Source organism: Diabrotica undecimpunctata, chromosome 5 (genome assembly GCF_040954645.1).
Source record: "Diabrotica undecimpunctata isolate CICGRU chromosome 5, icDiaUnde3, whole genome shotgun sequence".
NCBI classification, from domain to species: domain Eukaryota; kingdom Metazoa; phylum Arthropoda; class Insecta; order Coleoptera; family Chrysomelidae; genus Diabrotica; species Diabrotica undecimpunctata.
Window position 1 is genome coordinate 159,565,422 of NC_092807.1, and position 14,254 is coordinate 159,579,675.

Below are 14,254 nucleotides of genomic sequence, written 5' to 3' on the forward strand. Positions count from 1 at the left end.
TCTTTCACGTTTAGCATCGTTGGTTTTACCTTGCAATTTATAAATGGCACAGATTAAAGCAAAAATCAGAATTTTGGTTTTATCAATAAAAACCTCCGCATTTCTACTTTGGTCGTTTATAAAATGTTTAATACGGTTTTTCTACATATTCAACTACTCTGAACAGTTAATATATCTTACGTGTCCAATACTTAGGAATATCTCTTTGTTATGTTATAAAATATCTTATACATCGATTAAACTGTTGACTTTTTTCAATAAAACAAGTTGCTTTTCTAAAACATTTTACTTGTAGATAACACAATAAATTTTTTGCCGTAGTATATTTCTTTGAGTGTATTTTCATCATCAGTATGGTTTATGTCGCGGTGTGGAAAAGCAATCACAATCGGACGAATCATCGCAATATTCCGATCGGAATTGGATTGGAAGACGATGGAAGGCGTACAGTTGTTGGCCGATGGACTAGAAAATCGAACCAGGTGTACAAATCATGTAATGGTTACACATGTCGAAACCGAATACACAATCTTGATAATATGACACTTAGCTGTATATACTGCTTGTTGTAATAATTAATGCCAGTATACTAAAGGACGTAAAAAATAATGAACTTGTAACATTATTTTAAAAATAAAAATAGATGTAAGCGTAAATATGATAATACCTCATAAAATTAATAATTAAAATAAGAAAAACTAATAAAAATTATTACCTAGTCCTCTTTAATTTTTTTATCCTACTTCTTCCAATAACTTATAACACAGAAATTATTCGTATTAGTTATCATTTTAATGTCAAACCATTACAGTGAAAGACGCCCTAATCACCTATCCTTGTACTTTCTTATTTTGGCAATAAATGGGTGCCACACAGCGTTCCACGTTAAGAAAATAACATTGCGGAGATAGGGCCATGTATTTCTTATGGACGATAGACGCGCAGCGATGCCACGACGAAGACAAGCACGATTCAGGGTTGTATAATTTGTATTTTCGTTTTCACAGACATGAATTAAAGTAACGTTTTTTAACGTAATTGACCAAAAGTGCCCATTCGAAACAAGAGATAAAAAGTAGGGAAAATGATTTTAATTAAATAAACAGTATTTACAAAAGATAATTTTATTTTATCTTATTTTAATTATAGTAACGACAGTTTATTTGTTTTTTGGTAAGAATATCATATACCATGAATCATAGAAATCAGTAGAAAATGTTGCTTAGTTAAATCATGCACTTTGCCGGCTATTAAAGATTTAAAAGCAAATAAACGGACGGCTTGGAATGCATATATCTAATTACTAATTGAAACTTAAAATAATACGGTGTACGTATGTCAGCGATTTTATGTCGTTCTCTGAAACTACATAATGATAATAAATATGGCTTTGTGGTTCTTCAGTTGTTATTCTGACTTTACAGATAAATATTAATTGAAAATGGAAATTCGAGAAATATATCGACATTTAAATGGGAATAAGCCACAATTAAAGGTTAAAATACGTTTATTGACGTTTCAATTTCCACTTCGGAAATCGTTCTCAAAATACAAACATTAGTAAATTAAACAAATTTTGTTTTTTTGTTACTTAGTTACAAATTCTTCTAATAATTTAATTTTATCTGACTCATCTATATTGACAATTCAGACATACCTTATACATTTTAAAGTAGACGACTTTAAAATGATATTGCCAATATTGTTGAGTTGCGTTCCTGGGACGACTTTACTTATAAGATAGTTCATTCGATTACATGAAATCAACTTTAACTTGAGAATATCCGTCAGAAAAGATCATAACATGTAATTCGTCTTTAAAAAGACAAATACATGCCATAATGCCATGCCATGAATGATTTAAATATAGTCCTAAAAGAAACAGATGGTAAATCTTACACAAGAATTGTGTAGGACCAATAATGATATATGCCTCAGAAACAAGACCCGACACAGCCACAACGCAAAGGCTACTGAAAACGGTATAGATGAGAGTACTGAGAAGAATTACAGGAAATAGGCTAAGAGATCGAAAGAGAAGTGAAGACATTGGAAGAAAATGTAACGTACGGAGAAGACCCGTGTCGTGAAAATAGCAAGAAATAAGTCACCAATCTGCAGAAAAAGTATCGGACCACCGCACACAAGATGGAGTGACAACCTTCCATAGAGGTGTTAATCCGCCAATGAACAAGCAGAATTGCTTATAAAGAGGAAGAAAAAGAAGAAGAAGAAAATTTAGTGCCGTATAGCTGCTCTTATGACAATTTTATAAAATGTACAAGTCACTAGTTGTTCCTTACCTACATTCAATCCTACTCGATCTAACTCTACTGAATACATCGGCAACTCTTTTTTCTTACTCCGTAATTCCGATCCTAGATATTTAAAACTACCACTTTTTAAAATGACTTCACTTCCTAAAGTTATCATTTTGTTTATTTAATTACTTTAAATATGATTTGAAAACCGTTTATACTTAACCCATGAAGGACTGGAGTTGCCATATGGCAACACTGGTATTGACGTACGAATCTTATTATTTTGAGGTTATGTTAGTTTGTTTTGTTTCCAAGAACGTGCCGGTCTGCAGAAAATAAGTGATTTGAAGATATACACCTAACAAAAACTTAATTCGTTGGTGTTTGTGAGATTTTATAGTCACCGTTTTTGATAGTTGTAAAAATGGATATAAGATTTGTGTAAGTAGCTCAATTTGTCAATTACTTCTGAATAACTATTACATCTAAGTGGCTAAAGTAACAATTATGCTCTAATAGAAAGGTCATTTTCCCTCTGTGAATATTTGACAACCCTTGAAAAAAAGCGATCTTTTACAATATTTTGTTTTTATTCATCGCGTTGCCATATGGCAACGCTAGTATCTACAGGCATCTTGTTTTTTCAGGCGGGGTTTCTCTCTACAAGAAGCTTTGAACATGGTTTACGAAGATGACGTCAACGTTAGAAATATTTATGTTGAGCCCCCAAATATTGAAGACCTCACTGATGAAGATTCTGGCGAGGAGGATGGGGGAGGATTCATCGACAATCTGTCTAGAAAACAGCTGGAAGCAAATGTTGAGGTGCAAATGTATGGCGAAGAAGCAGACAAGGAGGATGACGACATCGAAGAAGATGCAGTTCAAGCGATGGATATTTCCCAGGAGAGCAGCGGAAGTTTCATCCCACAAACTACCTCTCAAGTGAAGAAAATTGAATACGAGTCCCTAAATTGGATAATGGGTGATTTGGTCGACAATGCCGCTAGTTTCCCAGAATATAGCTACGAACCATTCAATACGTTGACACCTGTCGAGATGTTCGAATTATTTTTCGACGAGGATATAATTAGTTACATTCTCAATCAATGCACGAGTTATGCACTACAGAAGAACTTTCCCGACCCCAAAATTTCCGCAGGAGAAATGAGGTGTTTCTTTGCCATTTTGATTCTATCGGGGTATAATTGGCTCCCGGGAAAAAAATTTTACTGGGATACGAAAGGCGATATGGGTAATGCAATGGTCATGAACGCTATGCGAAGAGATCGGTTCCTTACAATTTGGCGTTTTTTCCACCTTGCAAATAATGAAGCCATCGATAAAAGGGACAAATATTACAAGATCAGACCCTTAGCTGACTATTTACAGAAAAAATATAAAGAATATTGCGTCCCTGAAGGCGAATTAAATTACGACGAATCTATGGTGAAATACTTTGGACGCCACTCATGTAAACAGTTCATAAAAGGAAAGCCGATTCGTTTCGGATACAAAGTTTGGTGCCTCAACACTAAAAGTGGGTATCTTGTAAGCTTCAACATGTACCAAGGAACCGATCCCAAAGCAAATAATCATTATTATAAAGTTTTTGGAGCATGTGCGGTTCCATTCGTCACAATGCTCGATGAACTGCCCAATGATAAATCAAGATTACCCTACAAATTTTTCTGCGACAATTTAGTTACGAGCCTCCACCTTTTGAAACATATAAAGGATCGTGGCTATAGCCTTACCGGAACAATACGGGAAAATCGCATTCCCAAAAACTGCCCTATAGAATCGAAAGCTAATATGCAGAAACGCAAAAGGGGTGATGTAGAGTCGATTCTCGAGAGAGAAACTGGTATTATAGTTGTAACATGGTTGGATAACAGCGTCGTAAGTGTAGCGTCAACATGTTATGGGGTGGAACCACAATCGCTCGTGAAAAGATATTCACAAGCTGAAAAGAAAATCATCAAGGTTCAAAGTCCATGCCTGATTGGTAAATATAATAATGCAATGGGGGGCACCGGCCTAATGGACGAAAATATAAACCGCTTTAGAATAGGAATGAGGGCAAAAAAATGGTACTGGAGCTTGATTACCTGGATGCTAGATGCGACTATACAAAATGCGTGGGTGCTACATAAAAAATCCGGCAACAAGTTGACACAGTTAAGAGTTTAGGCGTGATATTGTGCAAGCCTATCTGACCAAATACGGAGTGCCTGCAAAACAAGGTGGCCGATCGTCTAGTTCACTCTCAAGTCGTTCCTTTCATAGAGTATCTGATGATATTAGATACGATGGAGTTGGGCATTTACTGGAACCAGTACCAAATAAAAAGAAAATTAGGTGTGCAGGTGAAGAATGCAGGTCAATCATGAGAACAAGATGCACCAAATACGAAGTAGGTTTGTGCACAAAGTGTAATGTTAAATTTCATACACAGCTATAGAAAGTTTTTTGCCGATTATCTCTCAATTTCATAGAATATTTTTTACTTTTATTTCATTCGGTTAATGTAGCCATAGGAATCTAGCGTTGCCATTTGGCAACAGGCAATATTTTTAGGTTTTAATATATTTAATAATTATTTTTGTCTTTTTCTAAGTAAGTTTTGTCCATTCATAAGAGTTATTTGTATTATTTATGTAAAATAAAGATTTTCGAAAACTTCGTCCTTCATGGGTTAATGCTTCTAAAAATATATTTATGTAATAATTTAATTAAAATTATCTGTGTAGAAGAGTAAGCAATTAAAAGAAGATTTTAGTAAGAAATTTAAGAAACTTCTTGAAATAAAGGCAATTCTTTTCCACAAAACCCACTAAATTTTTTTACTCTCATAATAATAGTCTTTTATCTCTTTGTAGCCTCCAAATTGGGATCCTCGGTCACAATTGCTGGCAAAATAAATTTCAAATGCTTCACAGAGCACCTCTTCAACTAAAAGTTGAGTTACCATAATTATTTTTGGACAAAGAGCATCGAAATGAGCGGGAACTCAAAGCGATTCTCTGTGTGAATTACCTGGAAATTAACCGTGAACGTTGACTTTCGGCCTTCAACGTTGTAGTCGTCGCGAACCATCCATGGAAACTGGAAAGTTGAGAGAAAAGCCGCACGGTTGAAATGCGAAAAGCTAGCAACAGGAAGGCTGCAGCACAAGCACTCATTACCGGTCCCTCGAAAGCAGTTAGACAACGGCTCTATCTCGAAACTTCGAGAAATTATCTCGAAATTCTCTACTCGGACGAAATACTTCCAAACGTAAACCTCATGAAAAGGTTTCAGTTACAAATTATTCTTTGTTCCTTTAATAATACACGAATGTTCTAAATAACAACTAAAGAGATAGATCAATATATTCAGAGAATGGGCAGAATATTTAAACGACCCCGACACTTTTCTTATGTAAAAGTGGTTTTAGTTAAATTGGCTGAAACTTTGCAGAGAAGTAGGTTGGGTGATGCTGATCAAAAGTTCTTAGTGCCGCAAGACTCAGCAATTAATTGTTTCTGAGTTACAGAGGTTCAAAGTATCTGTTTTTAGTCCAGTCGAATAATAAATATTTGTATAATATACAGGATGTTAGAAAATAAGCGCAACAAACTTAAGAATATGATTTTGCATGAAAAAATATTGTCAGTTTTTGCGAGATACGGGATGTTGAATTTTTTTTACAAACTTGAGTGAGGTCTGCAAATAAAATTTAAAGGGTTTTAAGAGGTAATTATTGTACATTTTTTACCATAAATTTACAGTTACAATCTTTATATATTTAGAGATATTTCAAACAAAAAATGATGTTTGAACTCCGTTTCATTTATGATAAAAAATTTTAAAATAACAAAACTATTACCAAAACTTTGGTTACTAAACTACTACTGAACTAGACTGCATATCATTTCAGTTTGTGCTTCCACAAGTGTTCCTGATGATGAGTTGAATAACTCGAAACACGTGTAGAGCAATGGTGGAGTTCCATTTGAAATGAAATGCAATATATATTGTTACGATTGTTTATTTTGACTTTAATCTTAGTTTATTGAGCCAATAAAAAGAATTATAACTTATTTGTTATCAAAAGTAAAATAATCCTTATATTACCTGTGTTCGATGGATTCAAAAGATTTTCTAGTTGTCTTTTATCGGGAAGGAGAAGAAAGGATAAGAATACAAATATATTATATTACAAAGATTTACGTTTCTTTATTTTATATGAACGAATAAAACAATTATTAAATTCTGTCGTTATCTTATCAATCAGCATACAAGAAAATAAATCAAATTTTTATAATAATAAGATTATAAAGCTACATACATTTATATTACGTGAAAACCAATTTCACTTAAAATTTTCTTTACTTGAAACAAGAAACAACAAAACTTTAAACTTTTGATTAGCCTAACAAAACCTCAGTTCTTAAATTTGAATGCTAATGACCATGATGTCAAAACGATCCTTCACAGATATAAAATTCAATTGTACAAACACTTACAGCTTATTTTCTTCTTGAGTTGTATGTTGGAACATACCCAGAAAAGTCCAGTCTCCTCAACGATGTGATCTCTCCTCTTTGGCACCTCGGCTCCTTCTTAACGTCTCTGCAAACCTCCTGCAGACTACACAAAAAACACCTGATTCACTTCTCCAAACTCAGCTACTTATTTATGACACCAGGACCTCCTTTTGTCAACTTGATGCCGTAAGAATACTTTCACATATACTTTATAAAATGCCCACGGTAGATACAAGGACCTCTTTTAATCTACTTGTTATCTCCTTCTGCAAACTATTCACTTCTTTTCGTTACGCCGGTATCCAAACTCACGAACCACACCCTATCTTGAGACAAACGACTGTTTCCTTTCGATGACCAAAATATAACTAACTACTCCGGTCTCCTGATCGGCTCACAAATTCCCATTTAAAAACGACCGTCCAATCAAAAGCTCAAATTGTGTTTACCATGATTTTGGAAAAGCCTAATTTCGGTTTCAGAGAAAAACTAAATAGCTTACTTTAAAATTGGTTTTGTCAATACACAATTTATACATATTTCAAAAGATTAGAATATGGTCATTTAATACTCGACTATACAAACAATGAAAAGATTAACTAAGACAGGTAAAATGTCTTCTAATTCTAAACAAAGGTTTTTTTGATAATTTTGTTTGAAACGGAAAAAGGTCGTTCTATTTCTAAAAATTTCTATCCTTATCTACACTAAATCTTATCTTAAATTACTATATACATTTTTGTTTACAACGATATCTTAAAATTTTATTTCGATGGATTTTTTTATTTATTTTTCTTTGGTTGGGAAAGAAGAAACATAAAAATATATATATATATATATATATATATATATATATATATATATATATATATATATATAATATTCCTAACATTAAAAAATATATGTACAGTTCGTTTGCTGTATCTTTGCACATGTATGAAATTATTCACGAACTATTTTTAAATTTTGTCTCATTTCTACTCACAGAATATAAAATGTTGAAATTAAGCCGCTTGTCCAACATTTAATAATACATCAGACAAAGACAGTAATATAACAACAGTCTGTGATAAATTTTCATCATTGAACCTGCTTATTGTCAACTTCACAGCGTTGTGGTGTTTACAAAAATTGTATTCATATTGTTTAATTTTCCATTACAATTTCGTGCCTTAAGTTTATAAATTGTCTCAAAAAGAGTTGTTATAACGACTAACTGCTCACTTAGTGTTGGATTTCTTGACGTAAGTATAAATTTTGCATTTAAATTTTCTTACCTTTAATTTGACGTATCATTTTTGAATCTGGCTAAAACTCTGATATAAAACATTATTTGTTGTCATAAATATCAAACAGAATATTTTTTCAAGGTTTTTATTTTTAGAATATGCCTGGAAATACATTAAATTCTCAATCCCAGCAACTCGTGCTGAATTTGTATGAATATTTTGAGTTGGAAAAAAGGAACGAAGGACCCTTATTGGCACCTTTCGCTTGTGTTCAAGAGGTATTGTAATGAATTGTATGTTGTTTAAGAATTTACCTATCATAAAATTGTTTTTAATTTAAGAGGGTAGCTGCTGCCTTGAAAATATCACGGCATACAGTATGTAGAATTAAAAAACGAAAAGAAAGCAATTCTGTCCTTTCAAGTCCAGGCAAAAGTAGACGTCGTCGTAAAAGCAAGACAACTGATCTGCTTGAAGGAACTAAAATGGCAATACGAAACACTGTGTACGATATGTATTTACAAAGTAAGTATAAGATGTTTCACTATTATTACTAGTTTTTTTAGGAAAGCCTGTTAGTCTACAAAGTTTGAAATGTGAATTAGAGGAAAAAGAAGTTGTTACTATGGGAAAAACATCCTTGAGCATTGTACTGAGAGATGTAGGATTTAAATATAAAAAGGATGACAATCGAAGATAATTATTCGAACGAACCAATATTGCTGCTTTAAGAGCAAAATTCTTTCGTAAGTACTTTGAAAACCTGGAAAGTGTGCATCCAAGAGAACTTGTTTTTTTAGATGAAACATGGATTTATTCAAAAGGAAATAAAACAACTTCCTGGCAAGATACTAGTAGCAAAAGTGTACGTAAACCAGAAGGTTTTGATGGTAAACGTTTCATAATTGTTCACGCTGGTTCTTCTAAAGGATTTGTTTCTGATGCAAGTTTGTTTTGTTTTAAGTCTAAACATATTGATTACCATGGAGACATGAACAACGACATTTTTACTAAGTGGATAAGGACACACATTAGGACACAAGTAATTTCCAATTTAGAAGAACCATCGTTGATTGTAATGGATAATGCTCCATATCATAGTTTCTTTTAGAAAAGCAACCTACCAATGCTTCAAAGAAAGATGAAATTGTTACCTGGATGACAACAAATAAATTCCAATTTGACCCAAAATTTACAAAACCTGAATTATTACAAGTTGCAAAAATGAATAAAAAAGAAAATGTCTATGTTATTGATGAGTTACTAAGAGAACATGGTCATGAAGTGTTGAGACTACCTCCTTATCATTGTGAATTCAACGCTATTGAATTATTTGGGCCAATTGCAAGTCATATTACAATAAACATATTGGTAGGGACGGCTATTCTGATAGTGCTGTTATAAATATGTGAAAAGAGGCTCTTAATCAATGTAATGGAGACATTTGGGGAAAATGTGTAAGACATACTCATGAAATTATTCAAAAGTGGTATGTCCGAGAGCAAAATATAGTTGATATTGATATTCAACCCATCATAATAAATCCTGAAGCTCGGATTCTGAAAGTGAAGGAAATATATAATTTTGATATATTTTTTTTTCAATTTATTTTAATAATTTAGTTATTTAGTCATATTTGTGGAAATAGGTTGTAACAAAGTAATTGATCTATTCTTTAGGCTAAAACAATGAAACCTTTTACACATAACTTTCCACACTTTATTTTGGAAACTACAGAGAAGTTCGATACACAAGTAAAAAAAATTGATAAAAACCAGCTAGTATAAAAAATAAATACTAAGTCTCTAGGTATGCGACATAAGGAAAGTCGTATTATTTTAGCCTAACACATTGAGCACTAATTTTTTTCATCCGCTTAAGTTTTCTACAAATTAATGTATTTTCGAAATTTTTCTTTTTCCATTGTTTTTATTGGTGCGTTTTGTAAAGTTTAATTAATTTTCTTTTGTGTTAGTAACTTTAGGGCATTTTTTTATGCTTAAGCTTAAAAATTGAATGTCATATGTATACGATGTAAATGTTTAATATTGTATTTTGTATGAAAACTTTTTTTTCATTCAACTTGCTTCGACTGTTGGATGCTTTGGTGTATAAATAAATAAATAAATATGAGAATTTAAGCTGTTTGATCTTGGGTCCATCTTTCTCGACTACACTATTTCAAATAGAGCATTTCTTGCAATAATCGTAATAACGTTGAATATGTAGAAAACTCAAAATTAAGTTCAAAACAATTCTATAATGAGTTTTTAACATCCATCCATTTAACATCAATAAATAAATAAAAACGATCACTATAAATACGTTTAACGGGATATTAAACATTTCCTAATTATTTCATGAATCTAGAAAAGACTTACGTTTGATTTAATTCGTACAACTATGATGTGCAAAGATACACCGAACGGAGTGTATGTCTTTTCTTAATAAACAGTTATTAAACATAACGTGTTAATTTTTTTATTCTGACCGATATATGTACCATCCGTCCAAAAGGCTAAAAGGCACGCTAAAAACAGCCATCTGTGTGGCATTGCAAGGAGAAATAGGTGCCCTCCTGAAAGGGTTGAGTTTGAACGGCTATGTTTAAAATTTGTATGCTATTAATGATAATCAACTCTTATGTATATATTACAGAAGTCACCCACGGAGCTTAAATGTGTTTAAGATTGGAATTGGCTGGCCACTGCAGACTAAAATTCATTTGATTGCTGTTTCGAGTAGGGACATACCGTTCCCGTATATAAAAATCTATATTCATCGACATCAGTATCATTTAATTGAATACTTGTAAGTATTAAGTTTTTAATTTAAGCCAACCCACCGCTTGGTGATGCGGTTATTAGTCCAAGTACTCCAAAGTTCACTGATACTGATAAGTTCGAAAAAGTTCGTATTGAACAACTTTGACTCTATTGCAAACCGTTTGGATTTTTTTATTTAATTTTTTAATTAAATATATATACCAATTACAACAGAACTCTTCACTTCAATGTAAAAGATGTTTAAGATGATTTTATTTATATTTAAAAGTTGAAATTAACTTTGTGATATATTAAATATTAAATTTAAATTTATATTTAAAAGTTTTTTGTTCAATTGGACGCGATTATTTATAAATATATCATTATCCGTTCTGATCTATATCTAAACGTTATTCTCTGGTTTAATAAATACTTGCGAAACCTTACAAACAAGTTAAAAAATCGTGAATACGTTTGAAAAAAAAGGAGCACGTGTCGTGAAATAACGGTCCCTCTGATCCGCTTTTTTTCATTGACACTAAATGACGGAGTATGTCAATGCGAGGCTTTTATTTCACGTCCACCGGTGTGCAATTTGGATTTTCCTACCTCCGACAATAACAATAGACACGCGCGGTTTGACAACTTGTACACATGAACGCCTCGATGCAATGTATTGGGATTGGATTGTGCTTGTATTGCACCCTAAAGGCAGACGCGTTGTAAATATGCGTTGATACAGAGGCGTAGAATCTAACAAATAATAATAGTTTTTGAGACATAAAATTACACTAATATTTTATTTTCTTTTCTTCTTGTATAGTTGTTATCTCTTATGAAAACTTTTTAACCCTTTTTAAGTGAATGAAACTAACATAATATGTAATGCCCGTCGATCATGTTCACCCTACGTTATAAATATTGTTCAAAAAATGTAAGCATTCTGAAGAATGAACTTTGTTTATAATTTTGCCCATGAGTAGATTAAACAAGAAGGGGCTTAAACTGTCGCCTTATCTAATTCCTCCCGGTGTTGGAATATTTTAAGTGAATTGGTCTCCTGCTCTAACTTTGGTTACATTGTTGTTATTTAGGTTATGGACTATCTCTGTTATGTTGGTCGGTGTTTTTTTTTCTATTAATATATTTAGAATGTCTCCCAGGCAAACCCTGTCCAACCCCTTCTTCAGATAAATGAAGCAAATATGGCATGCCGAACTCTATAGCTTTTTCTTTTATTTGTTTTATTATGAATACTACATCTGTTATAGACCGCCCTCTTGTAAAACCTTGTTGTTCTTCAGCATTAGTGATTTGCCTTTCCAATTTGTCCTTAAGAGTACTCGTGAAAAGTTTCATCGTTGTATTTAAGAGGGTTATTCCTCTGTAGTTTTATGGGAAAGTTTTTTGTCATTTTTTTAAATATGGGGATTGTGATGCTCTTATGCCATTCCTCTGGTGTTTCTGTGTCGTTTAAGATTTTGTTAAATAGTTGTGACAGTTTACTTGCAAGATCAGGGCCTCCATATTTTAAGAGTTCATTGGGTATACCATCTGTTCCAGGTGATTGTCTGTTTTTTAGCTTCTTGATCTTTGCTTCTACCTCTTCGTCATTGATTGTAGCACTTATACCTGCTTCGTATTCGTTTATATTCAGCGTTTCTTCAGCATCATATAGCTCCTTAAAATGCTGTTGCCATGTCTCTATAGGTACTCCCTTGGTCTGCACGAACTCGTTAACTGGTTTTTTCCTGTTCCGTAGCATTTTCCATACTTTCTTTTGGGCACCATGTAGGTCGTAGTCCATGTCGCCGGTGAATTTAGCCCAATGTTCCCTCTTGATTGATTTTATTCTTGCATTTACTTCGTTTCTTACTTGGACATATTCTGCGAGAGCTTCTTCCGATTGTGTACTTTTATATCTCAGGTAGCATTTGCGTTTTAATTCAGAGAGTTCTTACCCCTTGACAAAACCACGGTTTGGTGTGGTTTATCGCCATGTTAATTTTCCGCTTTCCAATTGCTTCTTCTGCTGCTTGGTTGATGCATTTCTTGATTTTTTGCCAAGTATCTTCTACTCCCCATTCTGGTTGTAACTCGATCTCTTTTAGTTTGCTGATAATCCTGTTCTCATAAAGGAGTTTTATGACTTAATTTTACTTGCTTTAAATATAGTTTACTTATAGTATATTTGCTAACTATTTGTATATCGTAATATACACACTTAAGATAAGGGAGGAAACCAAAAGGTTCTAGATTGAACGTATATAACCAAGACTCCCTTTCTGATGTCCTCATATGTTATATAGAGGTCAACATATGTAGAGAAAGCAATAATATGTACGTTTCGGTTTTCTAATGTCTTTAAGCCTTCTGGTATTTTCCATTCTATTATACATCAGCCGACTTGGTTTCAATTTAAAGTCACATCAATCTGCCAAATTACTTACATCAAATAAATTGCACCAAACTGCTTAGCAATCGAGCTGTCAGATATGCAAAATGAATAAAAAGCAAATAAAATGTTTAATCCCTAAAAGCCAAAAACCTGCTTTGTAATTTGTACAAAATGTATATCTACATTTTAATGTAGATGTCTATAGAGAATATCAGGGGCGGATACACAGAGGTAAAACCCCAAAGAAAAAATCTAATATTTATGTCTGTTATACTTTTATGCAGTTTGAGTTTATCTATTTTATGGCTTTTGGTTAGTGCTTCATTGGAAGTTGCTTCCCCAAATTGGAAGTTCCTTCCCGCCCCCCAAGGCAAATGTCTGGATCCGCCACTGTACAGAATATTTATCTCAAACCTAAAGGTCGGTACACATATACGAGCCAAACGGTATGCATACGGTATGCGAACGCTATATTCGTTAATGTGTACGGCAGAAAAAACCGCTTGCGTACTGTTTCATCGTGACTCGTCGCGAACCAAATTGTTGCGGTTTATTCCACGACTTCAAAGGAAGCTCGTCTTTCAGTTTGGACGGCGCTTACTAGACGCAGCGAACATTTTTATTGTCTCATCAAATCGACATTGTGTGAATGACGTGTTCCTTCCTAGAGAGACGTGAGAAAACAGTAAACTGATTATTGTACATATTTTTATTTTTGTTAAACAAGCAAAAACAGAAACATAAATCAGTACCCAAATTATAAATAAAATGAATCATTTCGCACATGTGTGTTCGTTGTTGGTTTGTCGCTTTCCATGGATCGAGATAAGTATGCGATAAGTACGATGTAGAATATTTTTCAAGGATCTGTACGCGTACGGTACGTATACCGTTTGGCTCGCATATGTGTACCCACCTTAAGGATCAAATAATATATATAAACGAATTTCATCTCTTACCTGTTTTCGTTCATTCAGAAACCCCCATATTTCTCCGCCGCTGTGGATATCACTGCCTGGCGAAATCCGAAAAACCGAAAGGTACACGACAATACGAGAATACGACAAAC